Source organism: Hipposideros armiger, unplaced genomic scaffold (assembly GCF_001890085.2).
Source record: "Hipposideros armiger isolate ML-2016 unplaced genomic scaffold, ASM189008v1 scaffold_463, whole genome shotgun sequence".
Taxonomy (NCBI): domain Eukaryota; kingdom Metazoa; phylum Chordata; class Mammalia; order Chiroptera; family Hipposideridae; genus Hipposideros; species Hipposideros armiger.
Window position 1 is genome coordinate 1,497,950 of NW_017731813.1, and position 26,718 is coordinate 1,524,667.

General features: G+C 38.4%; 1 long non-coding RNA gene across 3 annotated transcripts in view; it reads right to left on the minus strand.

Annotated features, from left to right (window-relative positions):
* LOC109395286 (uncharacterized) overlaps positions 1-23,722 on the minus strand; it is a 312,899-nt gene extending 289,177 nt beyond the window's left edge. For 2 of the 3 annotated variants that reach the window (XR_002126614.1, XR_002126613.1), the window contains exon 1: positions 23,481-23,722. This is a non-coding gene — a long non-coding RNA (uncharacterized LOC109395286). The remainder of the gene's footprint in view (positions 1-23,480) is intronic. The other variant, XR_002126615.1, reaches the window with a different exon arrangement.
* Positions 23,723-26,718: the final 2,996 nt, after the last annotated feature.

Genomic DNA, 26,718 nt, shown 5'->3' on the forward strand with positions numbered 1-26,718 from the left:
CTGCTGATGCCTGAACGGTATGTGGAATGAAGTGGGCGGGCATCGGGAGGCCACTATGGCACGGGGCAAGCACTATGGGCAGTCTATCTGAAGTGTACCTGGCGTATAAGACGACCCCCCACTTGGAGGCATATTTTTCAGGGCCAAAAAATCGTCTTATACGCCGGCAAATACGGTACTCATTGAATTGTGAGATAATGAAAGTGGATTCAAAACATAGAAGACTTGTCACATGGCTTTTTCCTTTTTTTCTTGGGGTGCTATGCTGCTTAACTAGTTGCCATTCTTTCTTGCACTAAATTTGTAGCATACACATTCTCAACTGTAATTATCAAGTGCTAGAAATTATGGTTAAATTTATGCTCATTCAAGTTTCAAAGCCATCTTCTAGAAAGCTTAGAAACATTAAAAAAAAAAGTTTCGATTTGAAATTTTTTCATCCAAGAGCATTTAGAAGGGTTCAATAAACCAGTTCAACAAATGTTTAGCTTGAACCTAGTCCTTTTTCTCTAAGCTTTCACAACTTTGTACAATTCAAAAGAAATGTAATCCCTTATATTCTTCCTTCAACTTGTTCATAAATCATTGTTATGCTGGTTGGAATGAGCTTTTTAAGATGAAAAAAAAATCATGCTCTCATTCAAGTTGTTGAAATCAGCTTTTCCTTTTAAATGTGGAGGCCACGTTTTACAGAAGAGAAACCTGACTGTATAAAGATATTGTTGCCTACAAATATCAAGGACCAAATTTGACCAAATACATTTTCCTATTATTTATCTATTTTCAGAATATACCTAAGATTGCAGTGGGCCATTCCAAATCACTCAGTAAGTCAGATATCAAAGATTTCAGACAATAGTGAATTTTTCAACAAATAATGAAAGGGGAGCCAATGTTTTTATCATCTACAGCAACAAAGAACTGTTGAATGGAAAAATAAAATCATTTAGGCAATTCAGTGCTGCTAACACCCAACATATGACCTTTCTTCACAGCCTTATAAATACCTTCTGCATCATAAGTACTGCCAGAATTGAATAGAGAGATTTTGAAACAAGGCTGTTTATAGACAGTAAGCTATTATCCTCTAGAGCTTACCAAACTGGAAGTTAGCCAATCTTATATTTAGATACTCCTGGAAGGATAAAGTATAATAGTTAATTGGTTTATGTAAGCATGAGTAAAATATCTTAAATAAAAAATATAGCCCATGCCAGTCAAATGCTACAAGCAGAGTATTTTCTCAGGAAGTCATGTCAACAGTATCAGACAGATGAAAGCAGAATATCCTAAATAATAGCTAATGATGTATTTCCTCTGAGTGTTCTCTCCCTCTCTCTCTCTCTCTCTCTCTCTCTCTCTCTCTCTCTCTCTCTCTCTCACTAACTCTCTCTCTCTCTCTTCACTTACGAGCTATGATGTACCATTTTTCAACCGAATTAATCTTTCAGGTATCCACAAATCACTGCAGTTGATGGATAGGAGATCCAACCTAATACATTTCTACAATAAATTCTCACACATATGTTACTCCAAGTCCATGTAAGTTGATCTACCTCATATAGACATAATCTGTAAGACTCCAATGTCAAATAACTCAACCTAGTAGTTTGCAGCTAAGATTTTATAAAGGCTGTAATTTGTCCTCTGTCACATGGCAATGGCTATTAGCAGAGCTAGGTAGAGAATTCAGGTCTCCTGATCCTTGCCAAGGGCTCTGTCCACTGCCCTATGCTGAGTCTTCTATGCCTACTTCCTATGAATCAGGAGCTAAGTTACTATTCTAAAGTGTGTAAACACACACACACACACACACACACACACACACACACACACACACACCCTCTAGAGAGTATCTGCAGTTTACTTGATTAAGGAACAACTTACACACTCTCCTGAGTCCACCCAAAGGAGTGAACTGCAATGTTGCCTGGATGGGAGATGTCATGGAAGAAATTTCTAGAAGCAAAAGGAGGGATTTTACCTAAAAGCTTCGTGATCAAACTGAACAAGAGAAAGAAAGGTAAATCCAGAAGTGAAACACAGGTCATAGAAGGTGAATAGTGTGCTTGCTCAGGAGAGCAAGGTGAGTGTATCATAGGTGTGGGCAATGAGGGCAGTGGAGAAGAGGATTAGAAAATGACGTGGGAATGTTGAGGGATTGAGGATCCTAAAGTGGCAAATTCTAGACATGTGGCAGGGTGTTCTTTGAGGAAAGCCCTGTGCATCACACTGGTTTTTGGTGAAGGACAGTATTCCTTAATGCAGGCAATCTGGTCAGATCATACTCATTGGTCCCTCACAAAAAGGAGGCTCCCTTTGTGGTCACATCTTGTCACTGTGATTCTGTGATGAATGGCATGGTTCCTATATCAACAAGTCCCAACTGGAAGAGTTCCTGCCTCAACTTGCAAGCTCAAACTTGCCATGCCATGTTTCCTCATCTACTGAACAGATGACTATCCCAATTCCACAGAGACCCAAGGCCAAACCCCAAGTCTATAAACCATAGGCAGAATGGGGTTTAATAGTGCCAAGTCAAGCATTTTAGAGATAAGCTGAGATCAAAACAGAAAAAGAGCTGGCTAAAAAGAACTAATGAGATATGTCTGCAGTGGGTGTTTAAGCTGGATTAAGGGGCAGAGGCAAGGAAGGTATTCAATGGGGGGTAGAGATTGATCAGCATGGTAGGCATGTTAAGAATGCAAAAAAAGAAAAACTTTATTTATAATCATTCTACTGTACACTTTCAAAAAAATTTGACATCCAGTAAAGCTGCCTTTTACGGATAGATTTCTTTTGATTTGCAATCTGAAAGGGATAATGTTCTCCCAATTTGAAGGATATTCTTATTAGTTCAGAGAAACAAAAAAAGAAAAGTATGTTTAATTTTCTGTACTTTCAATGGCCCCAGTTATTTCCAGTAAAAAATAATAAATTAACCCAGGAAGACATTCTAGGGTTTCTTCCAAAGGTATTTGTTCTTCTGATTAATCATGAGCTCTTTAATGCCCGGGCACTTGACTTCTTGCAATCATCTGCAAAGCTAACGCATTGGCTCCAAAGACCTCCCAATTCTCTCCTCCTCTAACAAACCATAAATCTGGGAATATACCCTGGGTTTGACCCGGGTACATCTTTAAGTAGATATTTTATCTATCTTACTACAATAACAAGCACGTGTCCCAGATGGGAAAACTATGCTGGAAAAAAAAAAAAGGCTCTGTCAGCGCAATTATGGGTGTGGTGAAAATAGGGAATTGGATTGTGTGCAAGGCAAAAAAAAAAAAAAGATTAGAATAAAAGCAGAGCCTGATGTACAGTTCAAGTTCATGGAACATGAGTAAGAAAGCATATAAAATATTCTATAGTTTCAGATCTGTTATATCATGAGTCAGACTGAGTATAAAAAAAGAAAATTAAAATAAAAGAAGGGAAAAGATGCTCTTAGGGTAACTATACAATAAAATATTGCTAATAACTGCACAGCAATTGATACCAAACCCATGTTTTCATTTAGGTGGTCAAGTCATATCACTGCTCACATTTCTCATTCCAAAATGAAATTTTGAATTATTCTGGAGTGTGTGGTTTGCATTTTGAGAAAATTCTGAGTCATCTAAATGTTAGATTAGGTCCAAGTAAAACAAGAAAGAAAAAGAAACACCTCTCCTAATCATTTATGTTCTACATTTATAAAAAAGATAGCTACAAAAAACAGGGAAAGTTTTATAATTTCCACCATTATCTAAAAAAAAAATTTTTTTCATAGCTTATTTCAGAGTTTGTAAGTGTACATAAACTACTTCTCACCCCCATTACATGACTGAAGAATCACAGATTCAAAGAAGTCCAGTAAACTGACCATGATCATACAACTGATAACAAGTACTCATTCCTCTGGTTTTAGGTTTCTCTAAGTCTAAGACTACACTGTCTGGCTTGACTCCAGTTTGGAGCAAAATGCTAGGCAACAAAGCTCCTGCAGGCAGCCTATTGGCAGAAACCTGCTTCTGTTGGGAGTGAATGTGTTGAACCCCAATTGCTAAGCATAGCTTTAAAAAAGCACCTCGGAAGGAGTGCTGGTTTCTAAAGAAATCTCCTGTTGAGGTGTGTTCCTTCTTTTTCTCGCCCATCTGTCATTATGAATCTCAGGTAATGCATCAGAGATCATGCAATACATGGAAACATATTGAAGGTATTACATATTTCAGAGACGTCTTCTCTCATATTTCCATTAAAAGCTCCCAGCTATGCCAAAACGTTTTCACTCCCAAATGAGGTACATTTCAGTAAATGAGATGATGGATAGAACTTAAAGAATCCTCTAAGGAAGAGGGAGAATTGCAAAAGCAGAGGGAGAACTTGCCAAAAAAATTAAAAATAAAAATACAGGCACTCTCAGAAGAAAAGATTTATTTCTCTGATGATACACTGTTGAGGCCTAAAGCCTAAAATGCATAACTTTAAATTACAGTCACTTTTCTAAACGAGATAACAGAGACCAGAGGACCAAAAAGTGGATAGAAGTGAGTCTATGTAGGCTTGCAAGTGTGTAGACACATGTGTATGGGTGCTCCTGTGATGGTGGGATATGCTATTTGCTGGAAGAAATATAATTCTAAATGTGTTCATTTCCAAGTCTTCTTCAGACTTAAACGAATGGCCTTGGAGTTTTATGATATACATTTAAGCTTCAAAGGAATTTTCTGCTTCAGGGTAAGCCTTTTTCCAACAAATCCAACATTTTTTATTTACTGAATCCCCACTATGTTTCAGATACAATGTGAGGGATTGGAGATGCAGCTGTGACTAAGATACACCAAGTCTTGCCTTCATGGGGATTACATTCTATTGAGGAAGTCTTAAGATCATGTGTTACAGGCAGTTTGTTACAAATCTTGTCAATGAGCTCTAAGGAGAGTGTTCAAGTCCTAGAGACACAGGACAGAACAGTTAACCCATTCACACCTCTAATTCCCTAGGTAACTTTCATACAACGTGGAATCTTTTCAAGGTCTGAGTATATCTCTGACAACCATATTGCCAGAAATGAGACACAACAAAAATATTTGGGTCCTTTCCTCTTCCCATTCATCTGAAACAGATCTTGCCACTAATGCCTTAGTAATTACAGGCCCTTGGTCACTGTGCAGCTTTTATCTTGCTTCATCTCACTGTCATTGGCTAATGAATACTATGCCTTTATGGACTCCCAGCACCATGGTTTCACATACCAGATAATAAATACAATGTATGATACAAAATAGATGATAAAAAAAAGTAAACTGATTTTTATGGTGATGTAATGTAGTAATAATATGCTCAATTTTTTTGACTCTCCTGTATTTTAGATAGTACATTGAAAATTATTAAAATAAATGCATGTTATATGGTGTTATACAAGCAAATTTTTACTCTGAATTTCTCCAGTCCACCCTTCTTCACCCTCCACCTTCATCATCTCATTCAATGGCTTCCTGTTGGAGATTCCAAAAGTGCTCAATTGAGCATATCACCATATGCTTGGTTCACTTAATAGCCAACTAAGACTACTTAGAACATAAAAGAGCACTGGCCTCAATATAAGTTTTACATTGTCATATATTGTAATGTGTCATAGATTGAACATCCAAAATACTAACAAAAACAAAATTGGTTCCCCAGCTCAATTTTAAGGCACCACATGGTACTTGATTATTGTATTTATGCATTTAACACCTCCTTCTGGTTCTAGAATCTGTCTTCCTGTTACACCTTACTGAAACTTTCTAACTTCCGGTTGTGTGTCAAATAGCCTAATCTTCCCTTTCTTTCACTCATGAGCATTTGTCGTGATTTCTGTGCAAATAACCAATATACTGTATAAACACAAATTCACTGCTCTACCAACTTTATAGAAGAGCCAGTAGTCTATCCAATTCATATCTATATTCAATAAGCCAAATTTTCATTGTTATAACCCTACTTTACACTGAAGGAGAGGCTCTCCTCATTAACACTGCCACTAAGTGAATTCAGCCTAACTCAATGTCTATAAGGCTAATATTATTCTTGCCACTATACTAATAGAGACTGAGACAAAGTTACTTTTTTTTTTAATTATAGTATCTGCTTTTCATGCCATTATTTATTCTGGAAATAAATAAATAAATAGTCTTCAACCGTTCTTTATTCTGAGTTCAAAAGATTGTGACTGGCCACCATCTGATTCACTCAGCACTCTCATTAGTACTCATTCTTCCACAGAATTCAGATGGGTTTCCTCCTCCTAATGAGAGAAATAGTAAAACTCCTTTCCTATATGTAAGGAGGCTCCAAAGTCTAGAAAGTTTCAAATTATCATTTTAGTTCATCTTCATTACAGGCTATATAAAAAAGGCACTGTTGTACCCATTTAATAAATAAGAAAACTGATTTTAAACAAGGCTATGACTTGCTCAAATTAAAATAACCAGCAAATGAAGAGTGTGGAATTTGGCCCCAGATCTTTCCAATTCTCAGTCCAGAGCCCTTTGTGCTCCTCTGTCTTCTCTCCTTGCTCTCTTGGTCCACCTTTGGTGTTTGGAACATACTTTTCCCTAACACACACATTCCTGAGGGGGGAAAATCGCTTTCTCCTTTCTCCCCTATGAAATCTTTACCTTCAGAAATTCCTTTCAAATTAGGAGGAACAAGACATATCTAAAGCAAAGACCTAAGGGGGAAATGTTTTTCTTTGTTTTGTATATGTGCTTTCTTTAGAACGCTATTTCCTGGGAGATATTAACCATTTCTCCAATGCTATCTCTCTCAAGTGCTTGGCATGTTTGTGGAGGGTTGACACAATTTCTACTCACAGAGGAACATAAAATCAGACAGTATGTCCCTAAGGGAAAGGGTGTTAGGATGAAGGGCAGACATCAGAATCTCCCAGTTTTTCTATATATAAATAGAATAAAAACAGGATGTAGGCACCTTTCTGACTGGGCAATAAAATTACCAGCATTCTCAGTTGTCTGGTGTATTCTGACACTCTGAAGAAAAGCCATAAACGGACTCTGCAGCATTGCCCTTTGACTGATTCCCTGAAGGGAGTCACACTCCTTTCTCAAGATTTCATCCTGTCATTCAGGAGAAACTTTCACTGTCAAAGAGCAAAAACTTTCTGCCTGACTTCTGAGCCCAGGGATCACGTCTCATTCGTTTCTATGCCTTCAGTGCTTCACTCAGTGCCTAGAATACATAAAATTGACATTAAAACTTACTGGAAGATAATTATAATTTAACTTTGTTGGCAAAACTTTTTCTACTTCAGATGAATTGGGCAGCCACATAATACCTGGCCTGTACAGGGCTTCCCTGGGTCTCACACCTTGAGCCCATCACACAATAAAACCCTCTTGGGCCAGCTGAGTGGCTCAGTTGGTTAAGAGCTTGCTCAAGAGTGCAAGCGCTAAGCAACAGGGTCGCCGGTTTGATTCCTGACCCGAGCTGAGCTGCCGCTGAGCTGTCAACAGGTGGCAGGATGGCTCAGCTAAAAAACAAACAAAAAAACAAAAACCAAAAAAAAACCCACAAATCCTCTCAAACTAACACAAAGACACAGATCATCCTTGATTAAAAGAAACGTGAGTCTTGATAACCAAATGCATTGGATTGGCCTGTTAAGTATCATGATTTAAGCAAACTAACTGAAAAAGCCATTTGGGGGCAAATGGGGAAATCTGAACATGAATAGGATACACAGCAAAGAAAAATTTTTGTTAGGTGGAGTAGCATTGATGTTACATAAGAAAATAACCCTTTCTTAATTTTCAATAAAATATTTAGGGGTTGAAATGCCATGATTTCTGGGATTTGCTTTAAATCCCAGTTAAAGCAAAAAAACAGTTAAAATCTAAATGAAGAATATGAGTATACAAGGGATCACTGTTTTTTGGAATTTTTCTTAATAATTAGCAATTTTTACATAAATGCAAAACTCACTGCAATATGACAATGCTCTGCCTTTACTTACAAGAGTGCTATTTTCAGATATGATCCAATACTGATGCATCATATTCTCACATTCTGCTAGCCTTGCATTTCTGGGTATTTCATATGCAAGCTGTTTAAAGGGATAATTTAGATATTTACAACAAAAGTTTGAATTGTGTACTAAAATGAAATATAAAGTTTGTACAATCCTACTACAAGGATGTCTACTGCAATCTGCCTTCATGTCAGTGTATATCACTGACTGATTTCAGACCAGCCAGATAATAAGCAAATAAATTCACTCCCACAGGAAAAAAAAAAAGAAGAAAAAAAGAATGCCCTGATCACATGCAAGTCACACACAAAGCTGTTTGCCAGTGCTAACCACTTTATGCATTGCATTCATTTGGTTTAACAAACATTCAGAATATCTACCATTGAACCAGACAGTATTCTATGCCCTTCCAAATCTTAACTCATTTTATTGCTAATAATAACCTTTAAGGTAAATGCTATTATTATTTCCCACTTTACACTTGAGGAAACTGAAGTACATGGGGGCCAAATATCACAGAGCTTTAAGTGGCAGAATTAGGATTCGAATCCAGGCAGTCTGGCTTTCAGAGTCAGCACTTAACCACCATGACATGGCACCTCTCTATTATATGACTAAATTAAAATAGTCATTGATGTGGTATTTTTTTAAATAACAGTGAAAATTAAATGATCTATTCTTAGTAACTTCTAATAATTTTTAAAACACCCATGAACCATAGAGAACATAACACAGGCAGAATTTGAATCAAGTATCCTAAGACAGAATCAGATGATTTGGGGAGAAGGCAACTTGCTCAGGGCTCAGAACCATCTTTGCCTTCACTCCTGCCCCTTTCCAGACTGCTTTCCTTCTCTTTTTCCTGCCAGTGAACTCCCATTTTGAAAGCTAGCCGCACCATCATTGGCCTCTGAAGATCTGATCCCAACTCGGACTGGAGGTCTTAGTCCCTCCTTCCTCTGCATTTCTGTAGTTCTATTTCTCCATTATATCACATCTCGCATGGCAGGTGCATGTTTTTTACCCACATCTCACAGTAAATTAGGGGACCCTCAGGAAGAGAAACTATGTATTTATCTTAATTGTCACTGTCATCTAGTAATTCCCCTGGCTTGAAACAGGGCCTTGGCAAATATTTTTCACTGTATCTTGCAGTACTGCAGGGTCATCCGAGTACCCTGCTGATGCCTGTGCTCTGACACTTCAAAGCGTTGACTAGGACTCTGTGTATTTTCCTTTTCTTCTCCATCAAGCTAAGCTCCTTGGAGGCAGGGAGGATGGCATTTCCTTTGTGTGCCTCTCACAACACCTACCATAGTGCTTTGCTCATGGTTGATGTTCAAGGATAGGTAATCACCAGCGTTAATTATCATTCCCTTGTAGATGTGTGGAAGTGCCCATGACTAAAGTTCCAGTTGATCGAATGACAGATAGCCCAAATATTTGTAATGCTGTGTTGGTTTTTTTAAAATGAGATTTTAGCCGAAGAATGGAGTACCAACCCTTTGGGAGGTGATTTACAGCCACCTTGGTGCCTCTGTCTCCTTTGGTCCTTTCTATTCCCCATTAGGGCTTCTTCAGTTGAGCTGAGGTGAGAAGCTACTAAGGATATTAAGAAGTATCCTTTTTCTTCATGAGAACACAACCGCATAAAAATAAGCACAAAAGATTATTTGGGAGGACGATGACACCAAAAATTAAGAGTGTGTGAAACCCATTTAAAATGCAACTACTATAGGACTGGGTTCAAATCAAACATGGTCACTCATAACCATTATCTGAAATCAACAGTCTTGTCATTTCTTGGTTCTTATGTAGATCTGAGCTCAAGGTACAGCAAAACATAAAACAAAAGGAGGGAGAGATCATAATTCATTCATGCTATGGTTAATTTTAGTACTAAGGGTCACCATCATAGCGAATTGTAGGATTGAGAAAACATATAAACCCTTTCCCTGCTGGCAAACACTAGACACCTCTAACTTCCCCCAATTCCTGTAAAAAACAAGAGATGATTTACCTGATGAAGAGAAAGCCCTGAAAAGAAAACTTACAGTAATTTACATCAGAATTTGACTCTGTGATAAATAATTCAGAATGTTTTTTAATTTAAAAGTACCATATTTCCTCATGTATAAGACACACCCTTTTCCGAAAAATTTGGGGTCTAAAAACTGGGTGCGTCTTACACAGTGGTTGTAGGTTTTTTTACTTGCATTTCCTGCAATTGATGAGGAGTAGTATGAATTTTATGATGAATAAAACTTGAGTTCAATAACTTTATGTAATACATTTTTTTCAAATTTCGGGCCCCAAAATTAAGGTGCATCTTATACATGGGGAAATACGGTACTTGTTAAAATATTTTCTACTCATAATTATAGACCTGCACTATCCAATACAGTGGCTACCAGACATATGAAATGTGGCTATTAATACTTGAAATATGGGCCGGCCGAGTGGCTCAGTTGGTTAAGAGTTAGCTTAAGAGCGCAAGCTCTAAGCAATATGGCCACCGGTTCAATTCCCACATGGTCCAGTGATGCTGCACCCGGGCAGAGCTGCTGCTGAGCTACCAACAGGTGGCATGATGGCTCAGCTGGTGAGAGCACGAGCTCCTAACAACAAGGCTTCTGGTTCGACTCCCGCATGGAATGGTGGCTACACCTACCCTCAACTAAGATTGAATACAGCACCTTGAGCTTAGAGGCCATGAGCTGCTGACAGGCAGGAGATGGTGACTGGCGCCCTCTACAACTAATATTGAAAAACAAAAACTTGGCTGGTCACCTTCCCCAATTCTCCAACACTGTAGCCCTCCCCCAATTCCCCAATTAAAAAAAAAAATACTTGAAATGTGGTTAGTCCAACCTGAGATGTGTTATAAGTGTAAAATACAGATCAAAATTTGTTGATTTGGTTAAAAAAATATAAAATATCTTATTAACACTTTTTATATTGGTGACATATTGAAATGATAATATTTTGGATATATTGGACTAAATAAAATACATCATTAAAATTAATTCCACGTGTTTATTTCTACTTTTTAATGTTGTTACCATAGAATTTAATATTATGTATACAGCTCACATTTTTGGCTTGCATTGTATTTCTATTGGATAGCACTACTACAGACAATAAGGCAGCAGAAACCCAGTAAGACATAGCTTATGCTATAAATCAAACTGTCTTCCCTAAAACCCACGTGCAGTTATAATAGCCTAGGAGCAGCTTTAAGTATGTATAGTGCAATTGGCCACAGCAGAAACTGATATTCATAGCCAAGTCTAAATGGAACTAAGGTGATATAGAGGAGAAAAAGCATGGATAATATAAAAGAATTAAAAATCCCCAAACCATTACTCTTTGACTCTGGAAATTAGAAGTATGAAGTCTATTGGAAACCCATACTCAAGACAGACACCACCTCCTCCCAGCCCTACCACACCAAGGTATCCTTCCAATTAACTGTCCTCAGGAGACCCTACTGTCCTCAGTATAGAACTCATAATGGAAGACACACATTCCTTTTACTACTATAGTTGGGTAGTTACTGAAGGTCATTAATATCTGATGCAAATTTCTAGGTGCTCTGCATGGAAGAAATGGTAGTCTTTGGTTCTTTCAAATGAGCAGGCATAATTTATTTCTTATGTTTCCCTTAGAAATACTGGAGAGGAAGCCCCAAGGGGAATAATACTTACAAAATAAAAAGCGATTATCTGTCTGTTTCCTCCAGGTTCCAAGATTAGAAGGAAAATTCATTGATGAGTATTTATTAGCTAATGGTGAAAGAGCACTTCAAAAATGAAAATGGCTCTGAAATGCACAGCATTACTCTGATTGCAGAAAATGGAGACTAAAGAGAAAGAGAGCTCTTTAAAATGTCCTGTTATTGGCTTTGTCTCTAGTGAGCCTCTCAGATTCCTTTGTCCCTCCCACAGTAATAACTTGTCTTCATGGACATAGCCAAGAACACATTCTGTGTTTGGTTACATGAGCTTCTAAAAATAGCAATTTATCATGGAAATGCTAAATGACCCTTGAAGACAGTGTTTTTAATAGACTATTAAGTTATTGCAGTGTTTATTTTGTTACATATTATAATTAAAGATAAAAGTAATTTTGATGCTTTTTAAACCTTAAACTTATATCAATTTCATGTTTTGGGCATTTTTATCTTTAAAAACTTGAAGAAAGTGTTCCTGTGGGCAAAGAAGTTTCATCACAGGTATGAAGATGAATTTTCTCCTCATTATTGAAGTCTAATAAAAAAACAGGGGCTAATTCAAAGTGTAATTTATTTTTTTCTGTCTGTCTAGCTAGGTTTGATAAATGAATCCAAGGAAAAAGAATCAGAGAAATTAGCTGGCAGAATATTTAAAGGAAATCTAATAATGGCATTTCCATTTCTTAAATCTAGAACTTTAAAACTGAAAGAGCCCCAAGAAATAGTCTAGTTGATGACTCTCTAAGGCCAGAGAGATGCTTGCCAAAGTTACACAGCAGGGCCAGCTAGCTATCCTCTGTCCTGGATTACATATTATCATTCTATTTGATACCAAGTGAATGAATGAGTCAGTGAATAAATGAAAAAAGTGACTCAAACAGAACTTGAGTACTCTCAGTGGTACAGAAAGCGAAGGTATTGAGACAAGGCTACAAAAGGCAGAAAAAAAATGTAGGGAAGTAGGGGAGACTTTCTTCACAAAACTCACCAAATTCCCAAGACTATATAAACTAAACAGTCAGGAAGGCTTCCTATACACTCAACTTATTCAAGTGTGCATTTCTTTTTTCTATAGTATTTTTTCTTAACTGAGGTAAAATATACATAACAAAATTAACCATTTTAAAGTGATCAGTTCAATTATACAATTTAAGACATTCACAATGCTGCACAACCATCGCCTCTATCTAATCCTAAAACATTTTTATCATCCCAAAATAAAACCCTATACCCATCACACTGTTATTCCTTCTTTCCTCCTTACCCCAGCCCCTGGCAACTACCTTTTTGTTTCTATGAGTTTACCTATCCTAGATACCTCATATAAGTGAAATCATATAATAGGTGACATTTTGTGACTGGCTTCTTTCACTTAGCATAATGTTTTCAAGGTTCATCCACACTGTAGCATGCATCAGTATTTTTTTGTGGCTGAATAATACCCCATTGTGTGTATCTATCAGGATTTAGTCAACTCCTTAACCATATATAAAGTATTTGTGGTAATTTTTGATCTTCCATGAACACACTCTAAAGAGTCCTCACATAGAAGCCAGTCATTGCCTGTTCAACAAAATGAAAAGTTGTTTTAATGTTGCACTAAATCAGTAAAATAACGCTCTTTGTAAAATCTATGAAGCTTTTATAACAACAATCTTGTGAATTGAGCACTATTATCATTGTCTTTATTTTGTAGGTGAGGAAACGGAGCTAAAAAGCTGAAGTAGCTGTCCAGTGTCCTAGCTGACAAAGGGCAGAACCAGGACTGGACTCTTTCCCTTTCTATCCACCCCAGCATCAGCATTCATCCGACCACCCACACGAACCCAGTCACAACTCACTACGTCAATAATATTTCTATGAATTAAATTTTCAAAATTTAAATCCTATTAGCCCATCAAAAATCTAATCCATCATGCAGCAGAACTACATTATTGTTGTATTATTGGACTTAAAATTTATGTGTTCTATGATTTTTATTAGAAAACACATTCCAGTTTGAGAATGGAGTTGTCTGAAACTCAGCACTCCCTCCCAGTAGTGGTGCTGTCTGCACACTGTCCACCCCACACCAATTTGCTACTTTGCTTCAATATTGTGGAAATTCCAAAAGCAGTGAGATATATCTTACTTAAATTAAAGAGGTTAAATTAAAAGAGGCTTAAATTAAACAGGTTCCCAGGTGAACCTCCAAAGAGGAACAGGGGCTGATATGAGGGTTGAACGACCTCTCAGAGCAAAGTGGCAGGATTTTAGGAAGTGTGGGGAGAGGTAGAACAGAGCAAGGACAGGTCTGTGTTTGATATTTAGTGGTGAGCTATAGGTTGATTCCAAATCATAGCCCCAAATAAGTTCTAATGCTAAATAGAGACATTCTGGAACATTATGCCATAATAATAGCATAGATAATTGAGATGACACCAATTTCACATGCATTTTAAGTATGAACTCAAAATAATAATGGGATAAATTCTTTCCTATAAAATACTTTAGAGTTTACCACCCATTGTCTCTTGAAGTCCTAACAACAACACTTTGAGTTAGGTTAGCTATTGATAGACCCATTTTATTGATACAGAAATTGATCATGACAGTTAAATGCTATAGCCACACAGCTATTAAGTTGTGTAACCAGGATTCAAATTCAAGTTTCTTAAGTCTGCAAGTGCTGAGTTCTCTCAGGAAGATCATGCTACCTCAGGCAGAGGATCCTAAAAAAGTAAGACACCAGTATCCTAAATCAGCTCACCAAAAGGAAAGAAATGGAGAAATAAAAATTGCTCCAGGCAGGAGAAACAGCAAAACACAGCATCACACACTGTTTATGTGGAAGCAAATGTGACTTTCACTTGAGCATGTCTTATTTTGTAGCTTATTCATCCCTCCTCAAAAGCATAAGTTTACCTCCAAGATCATGGGAGCATAGTCTGCCACATGTAAAGGAAGAGTTCAGGTTTCCTTTCAAAGTCCAGATTGTTTCAAACCAAAATAACTTGTTATTCCAGGGATATTCTTAGTTACAATTGATTCCTACACACTGAATATTTTTATTCATCTCTAAGGCTATCTCTTCTTCTTTAAGCACTTACTTAGGACAGAAGCCTTTCCATGACATTGTTACACTGTTTCTAAAAATGGGATGACTCGAGTCTGTGGCCTCTTGACTGAGGCGCTGAGGCTCTTTCAGGCTCTGAGATAGGCAGTGAGATTGTATGTCTGACCACGATGCAAGATGAAATGGGCTGCTCTTCCCCAGGGTTAGCTGGTATAGGTAGACTACGTTCCAAATGTGAAAGACCCATCAGCCCACCATCACTGCCATCTTATTCTCCTACTAACAACACAGAAGCCCCAAGCTGTGGAAAAGGGGAAGACTTTAGAGTGCCTGGGATTTATAGACATGAACTCCATTAGCCAGCCTGCCTCACAACTAATTGCTATTCTGACGCCTGGCTCAGGGTACGTTATAATTGATACATGAGGAATGATGACATTTTATTTTATCCCCTGTATAAAGAGTGACAGAGAGTCTATATGTAGAGTGTGGTGGGACTGGAAGCTGGTCTACAAGAAGGAGGGAGAAAATGGTCACCAGTGAATGTTTTACCCCTCTTCCTAAGGCTTTATCATACCTGAAACGGAGTGACTTTCGGCATAAATTGTATGAGCGGAAGCTTAGAAGTCTGTATGCTTTGGTTGAATTCTGATCTATTCTATTTTTGGAATAATGGGCAAATTTTGACTCTCTTGTCTCTACTTTCCAGCTTCTGCTATTCAGTGGATGATATTGGTAGAATATTGTGGCCCCTGCATTCCTGGGGTATCACATAATGCAACCTGAATGGGGAATCAGAAGCCCTAGACTAGAATTGTGTATTTGCTATTTATTGGCCATGTGAACTTAGCTAAGCAGCAACTGCTAATGAGCCAGCATTTCTTCAATTGTGTACTGAAAATAATAACACCTACTTCTTGGAATTTTTATAGAAATGAAATAAAATAATTTATAAGAAAAAAACTTGAAAATTTTAAAATGCTCTTCAAATACGACTACCTACCAACAAATGTGAGTCACTAGGTACAGGCAAAAATAATAAATAATCTAGATCCATCCTTATGTAAGTTTATACCCAAATTTTCTATGATGTAAATTGTTTACACACACACACACACACACACACACACACACACACACACACAAGAGAACATTCAAATAGTTATCTAGTAAAATCAGACCAGAAATAAAAGAGGGTAACTTGATATGTTGTATGTTTAGAGGCTAAGGGAGATTTATGTTAAAGTAATTTGATTTAATATCTCACATTACTAGTTATAATTGCAGTTCCAGAAACTGACACCTGAATGCCCTGTTGCTGAAAATCCCATAATGAAAAAGGGAATGAGTTCACTAGTCACTTCCCTGCCCCTAAAAGAGTTTCCCATCATTTCATTAAAAAAAAAAAAAATTTACCACATACTGGCTCCTTAACCATCAAGACATTATTTTCAAACACATTCTTTCCTTGCTTTTCTATCCCCATTGGGCCCTGCTGTAATTCCCAGCCTTCTGAAACCCTGTGGCTGCAGCTTCCATCTTACTGAGCAGATTTTCAAATGAAGACCCCTTGCTGTGTGCATAGAGCTGCCCTCCAAAGCCACAGGCATGCCTGTAAGGGACTCCGATGCTGGATTTATTTCCCACATCTTGGACATATCCCTCTCGACCCACCCTCCCTCCAGTCCCCACTCATCCCTCCTCCTTCCCCCTTCATTCCTAAATCCTACAGCCATGACAGAAATAAATTAGCTAGAGGTACAGGTCACACCTTGGAGAGCAGTAACCGTTCTGTGGGAAATCAATAGAGAAGATGGGATTCTCAAACAGCTGAAGCAGAAGGAATGATGCATTGATGGCTATACATGAACCACACAAAGAAGCTTGAGAACAGCCTTCCAGGGAGGGGCCAGTGTACTCCAGGTTCATTTATTCCAACACCTGAACCCGAGATACCACTGCAGAGAAGACGCTCCCCAGATACCCGTGTTTCTGGAGCTTTTCTCCTCAGGAAGGCTAAACACTGCCGTGCAAGCCTTTGTGACAATTAAAAATTAGGTTCAGATGATAGATGCTAATGCCAGGGCTCCTAGGAAGCACCCAGAGGCCTCAGCTAAGTGTGAGAGACATATCTCTCCCAGGAAAACGTCCTCGCTCTGGCTGCTGACAGCCAAAACCAGGGAGGGGTCTTCTAGATAGTTTACTGAAAAAACGTAATTCCTAAAGCTATTAAGAATGATCAAACAATATGACTTAGGCTCTGACAGACCTGGGTTCTAGTCCTGGTGTTACCACTCATTTAGCAAAAGGACCTTAGGAAAACCCCATTTATACAATGGCAATGTGGAATTTACCTTAGAGACAATTGAAAGGATTCAATGAATACTATACATAAACACTTAGCAAAATAGGTGTTCTATAGATGCTAGTTGCTTTTCTTCCTCTCCCTCTGCTTGATTATGAGTATCTTTTAATTTCGCTTGAGTTCTCATTTTTCCCACTACAGATCTTTCACAGAGATGGTCCTTGATAAAAATTTGATCCAATAACAAATTCAAGGTGCTCAGAAGGGCTTCCATTACCTCCACAATCTCTATCAGCTATTAAAAGCACCCCAAATAAACAATCTAAGTTAAAGCAGCGTGCTTGTATGTAAACAGAGTGTTGAAACAAAACTCTACCCCAAAGCACCTTATAAATAGGAATCCTGTAATTTCCACTGCTTCACACCAAAACCTATTTTTCTCCCGTATCTTTTATTTTTTACTTCCAAAAAGTGCATTTATTGAACAATTTATTCTTTTCCTCCTCAGTTTGAGCCTAATCTTCTTCCTCATACACAGCTGAATTTCAGTAATGAAACAAATAAAGGAAGTTCTTATAAATTTCCTAACATACAGACTTTTTAAAAATATTCTCAATTTATTTTTTTCATTTTCAGTTGTGGTAAAATATACCCAACATAAACTTTGCTACCTGAACCACTTTTAAATATACAGTTCAGTCGCATTAAGCACATTCACATTATTGTGCATGCATCCGCAGAATTTCTTCATCTTCCCAAACTGAAACTCTGTACCCATTAAACAATAAATCCCTCTGTTCCCCTTCTTTAAATCCCTGGCAACCACCTTTCTCTGTCTCTATGAATTTGACTGTTTGGGTCTACCTCCTGTAAGTTGAATTATACAGTACTTGTCCTTTTATGAATGGTTTATTTTACTCAGCATAATATCCTCAAGGTTCACGTAGCACGTGTCAGAATGTCCTTCTTTTTAAAGGCCGAATAATGTTTTATTGTATGTATATACCACATTTTATATACCCATTCATCTGTTGATAGACGTTTGGGTTGTTTCCACCTTTTAGCTATGGTGAATAATGATGTTATGTGCAAGTATCTCTTTAAGATTCTATTTTCAATTATTTTTTAATATATACTCAGAAATGGGATTACTCAATCATACATAATTCTATGTTTACATTTTTGAGGCACTGCCATACTATTTCCATAGCAGCTTTACTATTTTACATTCCCACTGTTGGTACAAAGGGTTCTAATTTCTCCACACCCTTACCAACACTTTCTTTTTTTAAGTAGCCATCCTAATGGGTGTGGTGGTTCTCCCACCTTCTCAGGGAACATGGGGGAAACAATTTGTTTAGTATCCTGACTTGTTCATCTCTCACTGCATGCAGGAACTTCTTATAGTCAAATAAATTCTGCTCTGACTACAATTTCTGTCTAGTTCCCCTGTCTTATCCAACCTTTCACTAATTCAGGAAGTGTAAAGTTAATTAGGGCAACTAAAGAGTTTTCAGTACTCTGATAGAAAGTATTTTGCCCAGCTCACTTACGCATGCCTCCTTCCATCTAAGTAAGTGAAGGAGAAAGCCTTTTCAGAACAGAAAAGGTAAAAGAACTAGAACTCTGAGATAATAGTTGGGGGTTGGGGGTGGGGTGGGGGGAAGAATAACAACAGGCATTTGTATAGCAAGACTAAATTCTTTAAAAAATCACTTTCACATTTGATCATCCCATCTGAGGAAATTCTAGTGACATTCCAATTTTCAGATGTGAAAACTAAGACACAGTGAAGTGAAATAGTTTACTCAGAGTCACACAGCTAGAAAATTCCAGGACCCAAATCTCAACCATTTCACTTGAAATTCTCTTTTTAATCTACACAATACTACCTAACAATTGCTGAGACCTTCACTCTGAAGCTGTAAAACTTTTAAGGACCTATTTGGGGTAGCGGTGGGGGAGAACTGATAATTTGCAATTGTTGTATGCATAAAGCTAATTAAGCACTAATTCTTCAGAGGACCAGACTTTCCTAATTCTGGACAATGCATGTTGATGGATACAGAATTAAGCAAGACATAGGTATCTTAAGCATCTCCCATCTAAGGAATTTGCAGAAATACCACTCAATAGCTGAGAGCCTATCAGACCACAGCCATCTTTTCCTACTGAACATGCTTCTTGGAGGCCTTCCTAGTCACATGGTATCATATGCTTTGTTGATCGATCACGCGAACCCTCTTTGCCTCAGTGACCATATACTCTTCTTGTTTCAGAACATATTTCCTCCTCTTTAAATTTCCCACAGATATTGTGAACTTTAAAGGAGCTAATGTTGGTAAAGCATAAGACTTAGTGTTGAGCACATAATAGATGCTTAATGCAACAACATCTACTTACACTCCCTACCCCACCCCCACAGTGGCCTTCCCTTCCTAACATGAACACATGGCTGAAGGTTGCAGTGAGGAGGACACTGAACTCTAAAGAATTTAAAATAAACATTTAAAATCTTTACTTATTATCCACTGCCCCTGAAGTTCACTTCCCACTTTGGTACCACCACACCTGTTCTGTTGATCTGCACTTAAGTGCTCTTGCCTTTATATGTCCCATTTAGTCAACTTGCCTGAGGGAAGGAGTCACGCCCTTCATTTGGTTTTGTAGCCCTGTAACTGTGTATTTATACAGAGACTACTCAATTACAAGCCACTGATTTGGTCAGAAGTGGGCCCGTGAGCTTTCTCTCTCTCCAAGGGGATCTTTCTGACGTAGCGCCATGTGTAAGCTTAGGAGCTTTGGAGCACAGATTCTCTATCAATCTCAACAGCCCAGTCAGTGCTGGTCAGAAGGACTAATAAATACGAAAATCTTGACAATTCTATAGCTCATCTGCATATGTGCCTTTGCTTGTTTTTCAATATCCATCAGATGAATGAGCCTGAAATAACTTCTTTCATTCTTTCCTTCACAGAGATGTCGCACATCAAAGCAGCCTGCTCAGAAGCATTGGAAAGTCACCAAAGGTAACTAGATTTGACTCAACAGTACTGCTTGTCTCACATGTATCTGCCTGGATCACCTCTCCCCAGTCTCTCCCAAGACTGAAATCAAGTAAACCACTGCTTTTGCCTTAGCCTCCTGTACTATTCAGAACAGCGCTTGTATTTTCAATAAATATACTGTAAGTACTACTCATCTGAGGATGCTAATTCACCAACACAACCACCCTGAGGATCTGGGAATTGAGCGAAGAGCTTTTTGGGATTCACAGTGAGAAAAGCTGGCACTTATCTTGGGTGATACAAAACACAGGCAGCAAGAGCAGCACCATTCACAGCACCATAGGGCTTACTCTGTCCAAAGTGTCACACTAAGTATTCTATGTACATCATCTCATAGAATCCTCACAGCAACTCTATGCTAGGTCTCCCCATTCTACATACAAGAAACAAGAGATACAGAGAAACCCAGCAAAGTCCATGTGCTCTGTCACTATATCATATGGTACACACTTTGGGGTCCCACAGATAGGATTCCAATCCAGCTCCCCAGCTCCCTATGTGTGACTGCAGGTGAAGTATATAACTTTTCCCATCTGACTTTTCTTTTTCATAATGGGACTAACAATATTGAAAGTCCCTGACCCTGCCACGCTTTCTGCCTTCTGAACCATGGAACTCCTCTTCCTATAGCCTCTCTACCTCAGTAACACAGAGGTCCTCACATAGATTCAGGATGGCCTAGAGTCTCAAATCCTGCATTGGGCAACCCAAACTCCTATCCGGCCTCTGTCTGACCTTAGACAGCAAGTCATTCGATCTTTCATTTTTATCATGTATCCAGTGAAAATATCAAAACCAGTCCAATCTATTTAATGGGTCATGTTAAAGAGGAAATAAAAGGAAAGATGTGAAAGTTCCCCGAAAGGTTTCAAGTACTTCTCAAATTTAAGAAACCATTATAGTAATTGATTCAGTTTGAGAATGTTTTGCACAAAATAACTATTGTCTAAAACCTCCAGCTAAATGGAGAAACTGAGTCCAAGATACAGAAACTGACACCGGGTTATTCCTATTATTGTGTAGGTAGAGTCTTGGACTAGAGTTTGAGGTCTTTGTGTGCTAGTTCTAACTTGGTCACTGCTATGGACAAACCACTGGACTTAACTACAAAATAAGAACATAATACTTGCCTTCTCCAAGCCCAATGAGTAGGGTGTGGGCAGGATACAAAAACACTCAGAAAACTTGAGACAAGAAATCCTCTAGGAAGTCAATTACATGCATTTTTTTAATGCGATGCCAATTTTTTTTCTCCCACTCACTTTCCCTTGTCACAATCCAAATTTTATCCAGATGTGAACATAAGGATGCCTGTTTTTGTTCATTCCCTGCCTCTTTGCCTACCCTTTGGCTTTCCTTTGTGCCTCAAAAAGTATCAGTGCTATTCTTCAAGACATAGGTCATGAAGGAGGTACAGGGTTAGGGATGGGTACAAGGGTAGGAAAGGAAAGTCAGAGAAAAGAGTTATACAATGCTCCAGAATGGGTGTCCCCTCTCTTTCAATACAGGCTGAACCGAGGCAGTTAAAAGGTCCCTGAATTCAGACAAATGCCCTCAGCTGTGCAAAGCCTTCCAAGCGGCACTGTTTCAGAACCCTGACTGCAAGTGGCACGCGTATGCGTGCGTGCGTGCACATGCAAAGCGCACACGCGCGCGCGCGCGCGCACACACACACACACACACACACACACACACACACACACACAATTTCATGGACAACTGTGCTTTCCCATCACAGAAAGGATTTGTTGTTTCAATTAAACTCATCAAGATCTCTGCCACATGTTAGGGAAGAAAGGAAAAACCAAAACAAGCCTGAATTACTCTGGCTATCTCCTTGGGGATCGATCTATATCAAATAAACCACCATTGATGCATCAGAGAAGCTTTTACTTATGAAAAACAGAGGCAGGTGCAGAATGGCAGCAATTGGTACTAAATCAAAGCCCTGGGAGCAGAAGGAAGTGGATTTAGACGCATCCACTTAGCTCCCCTACTTAAGTCTAATCACAGGATGGGGAGCAGATCACGGCACTGGCAGTGTCTGGCCACCTCTTCCTCCTCTCCCTGAGGTCCCTTCCCACTTTGCTCACTGCTTCCGTTGCCCAGTAAAAACAGATGAACATAAGTTAAAAGAACAAGGTCAGCTCATCAGCTAAGTCTTATTTCACACCCTGGCCCACCTCTACCATCCCTTTCTGGGACAAGAAAATGGAGAATGAAGGGCAGGGCTGCTGCTGCATTTGATCCCATACAGAACTGTGGTACTTTTGTTTACATCCCCTGAATAGCTGGCAAGTTGGATTTACACATTGATAATATGTGATGCTTTGTGTTCCAGCAAATATTAAATCCCTCAATGTTCAATAATCCTTTCCTGGACATTCTTTTTTGAAAAGAAAGCAATCCCCTTTTAGTTTTAAAATTCTTAAATAAAATTAAACTGCTTTGGCTCAGGATGCACTGATTCTACGTGAAGCCATGTAGTTGCATAACCTCAGTCCTCAGATGTTTAAAGGGGCCACCTTTGCCAACTTGGTTTTTCTGAGATCCTAATTCTCTGGAATCTGATTTTTCTGTGTTGACAATTGATATTATAAGGCAACACATTAAAGTCTGATCCACTTTTTTAAATTAAAAAGTAAGAATATTAACCTAAACTAAATCAGTTGAGGATATAGCATGTAGCATTTTTTGCATTTATTGCTTATAGTCACCAAGAAGATCTTGATTTAATTTCTTTATTTCAAACCTTGTTTCTACCTTTCTAAATGCTATTTACCTCCAAAGCTACATTTAAAAAAAAAACTCCACTTCTACAGAGTCTTTAAAAAAAAATGTGTACCCCTTTCTTAGAATTAGAGTTGAATGTGCATTAAATATAGCAAGAGATGTCTTTTCTCTCTAGGAGGGGCTCACAATGCAGTCTCATAGCCCACCAAAAGTTCCCAAAACAATAGCAATGAAAAACAAACTCTCTTTCATCTTTAACAGCAACAAAAGCAACAACTTTCACCAAACCAACCCACGCCAAGAATTAATATAACACAGAACACACCCACATTCAGATCATTATGGTTACATGAACTCACCACAATATTTGTTTGAAAAACACATAATTTGTGGTAGAGAGAAAAAACCTCTAATGCAAAAAGGAGTTCTTTTAAATGCAAATTAACCAAAAGACATATTTTCCCTGTATTTGGAAAATCACTCCAACATATGAAAAACATACTTTTTGTGTGAAAAAAAAAATGGTGTACACCCACTTATTTGAAAAGGCAATTAAATTTGCTGCAGATTACCTTAACAGTTGAGAAAAGTTAACTCCTGGTTCCATAAGTCCTTAAGGACTTTATTAGCATTCACTGACCTAAGCAGTCTTCAGTTCCCAGGTAGCAAAGTTTCTTTTCTTCTCCACTGAAATGTTCATGTGGACACTGAAGGACATTGTATTACTGAACTGATCAGAAAAGAATATTGTTTCCAATTTTCTGGCAGAAAAAAAGAAAGAAAGAAAGAGAGAGAGGGGGAGAGAGAGAGAGAGAGAGAGAGAGAGAGAGAAAAGAAAGGGAGACAAAGAGAGAGAAAGCAGGGCAAAATGCAGTCTAATCGAGCATTCTTCCTGGTGGAAAAAAAAAAGTAAGTCCAGTATTCTGGAACGAGTTCAAACATAGCTTGACAGGCTACAGGAGAATTTACACTGAGCATGCTTAGCCCAGCACTGCTTGCATGAGACACTCTTAATGAATATTACTTCCTTCCCACTGGCTATTCCTGCTGGAAGTCCACACCCACTCCTCTTTCAGAAGTCAGGAATTTAGCTTCAGCCAAAGTCCAGAAAACATGCTTATGCAGAGACAAGGCCTCACCGATCCATAAACTTTTAGGCTGTGACCTGCAGGTCAGCTTGACAAATAGAACATGCGGATGAATTTTTTTTCTGCCCTTGGTTATGTTCCCAGCTTTGTGCTTGTCCTAAAATGAAGTTCCCCTGGAGAAAAGAAAAATAAGCAGCTTTCTTTCTAAAGAACACCATGTCCTAAATGCAGTTTAAAGGCCTGTCCCGATCAAGCTTCCAAACCCAGGTCAGAATAAGGATTATCTGCATATTAAAACACAGCATGAGGATGTTTAGCTTATGGACGTATCTTTTAACTTTTTACTCAAAATGTAAACTTTCTGATAATATATCTCTCTAAAATGCCAGATGCCAGTGCACAATTCGAAAATAAGTTCAAAATTCAGATTTAGTCTGCTGTGCTAGCTCACACTAAAAAATGGTTTTATTTTTCAAATAATGCGTTCCCTTTCCCTGATCACTGTGTCATATTTAATTACAAGAGATCTGAAATTTTGAAAATGTGAAAATAAATTGCTTCTCTGAGAGTCTGAGAAGGAAGGATTCATTACTCTGCAAGTGAAAAGCGTGGGGCAAGGAGAAAACAAGGACAAGGTAGAGACAGGACCTAATAATAATAATAATAATAATAATTAAAAAATAACTTTTGTTATCCTTCTGATATTTTCAGGGTGCCATTTATATATTTCTGTTTTCTATCAAATTACAAATTAAAATATTATTAAATAATTATTTGGAATTAGAGTACTTACTTGCTTAAGACACACACATACCCCCCCACACACGCACACCAATTTGTGTTTGAAAAGAAACGATGTCACAGAGAATCAAAAGCAATAGAAATTCCCTAAATATACGAAAAAATATGATAACAATTGTCACCCTAATAAACTTTAATAAAAAAAGAAAAGAAATATGGCGTGTCTGGCTTTTAACACAAAGCCTGCTTACCTAGCACTGATTTCTTGGTTTAATAAAGGGTGCTCCCATGTACCTCATGAGAAAATCTATTGCCTCCTCATAAGTGCGACACTTTCCGCAGCCACTTCTTAACTGCTATGACATGTTCCCCTTACCTAAGATCCTTGTAGCATAAAATATTTCCTTGCCTGCTATTGAATAAATAAAATGTCCTCATACATATTTTCCTTCCTGTAATTATGAAGTTTTGGTCAAGTTTAGGCAGGAGCATTGTTTTGTTTGTTTTTATGCTTTGCTAAAGAAAGAAAATAAAATTTAGCCTCCTGTTCTAAGTGTGTTTATTTATATTGTTACAGAGCAAACAAACTTTTCAGCAGTTAGATGAAGCCCAAGAGATATCCAGTTTTGAAATACAAAATAGTCCTCATGATCTGTCATAAAGTAATAGGAAGGACATTTATTTGACACAAAGAGATGCCCTAGGGATCAGAGAGGCCACACAGCATGGAGGACAGGGACCCTCCATTAAGGCTGGCGCTCTGACCTGCAGATAGCCTTGCTTCCCTGCCATCAGGATACACCTTGTTTTTGTTTTTGTTTTTTGTTTTTGTTTATTTTTACTTCTCCCATGAGAATAAGCACTCATCCCTTAATCTAAGGGTGATTTTGATGGAAACAAAGCTTTTCCATCTTAAATTTTAAGATGATTCTATATGAAGCTCTGATGCTCTTTGCAGTGACTTCACACTCATCCATTCAATTAACAAATCTATACTGAGCCCCTCCTCTCACATTAATCCAGGCACTGAGTAAGACAGACAAAATTCCTATCCTCAGGGAGCTTACATTCTAGTGAATATATAATTAATTAATGAACTAACAAACAAATAATGAATGTGTTTACAAACTGTAGTCAGTGAAGAAAAGCAAGTAAAAGAGGAATGATGGAGCCTCTTTCAACAGCTGACAGGTGGCAACAGGTATAGGAGGCCCTGGGCCTTTTGCGAAACTGCCTCAGGCCCAATATTGGGGGCAGCCAGCCTCAGTTCACAAAGAGGCCACCCACACATGCCTTCAGGTCCAGCACGGGCAGCAGCCAACTGCATACAGCCTTGAGGCACCTACCAGGTAGCTACAGGCTGGTAACAGGCAATGCTGAAATTGTCCTGCATGAGAGCCCCACCCAAGTGACACCAGAAACAACACACCAAGAGGGCAGCTTCAGACCATGCCAGAGCACTACCTGGTTAGCCCCACAAGTGGCACAACCAAAGGGCCGTCTCAACAGGCACAAAAGCCCACAGGGCCAAATCTTCCTCTGAGGAGTTGCCCGAAAACAGCAACTCATACACTATGGGCATAGCCAATCCTCATAGCTAGTTACCCTGGGAGTCAATCCCACCCACTGATGTGCCAAAAACAATCAAGTTTCAACTACAACAGGAGAACACACACAACACAAGAGACACCTCTGGAACAGGAGATTAGGGAGATTTTGCAATTCGACTACAAAGGACACATACTACATGAGGTCACCCAGCAAAGACTGAGAGACATAGGTGATCTACCTAATAGACAGAAGCAAACACAGAGCAGCAGCCACAATGAGGAAACAAAGAATCATGTCCCGAATAAAAGAACAGAAGAAATCTCCGGAAATGGAAATAAATGAAATGGAGGCAACCAACCTATCAGAGACAGAGTTTAAAAACTGATTGTAAGAATGCCTAAGGAACTTAGTGAGAATTTCAACAAAGAGA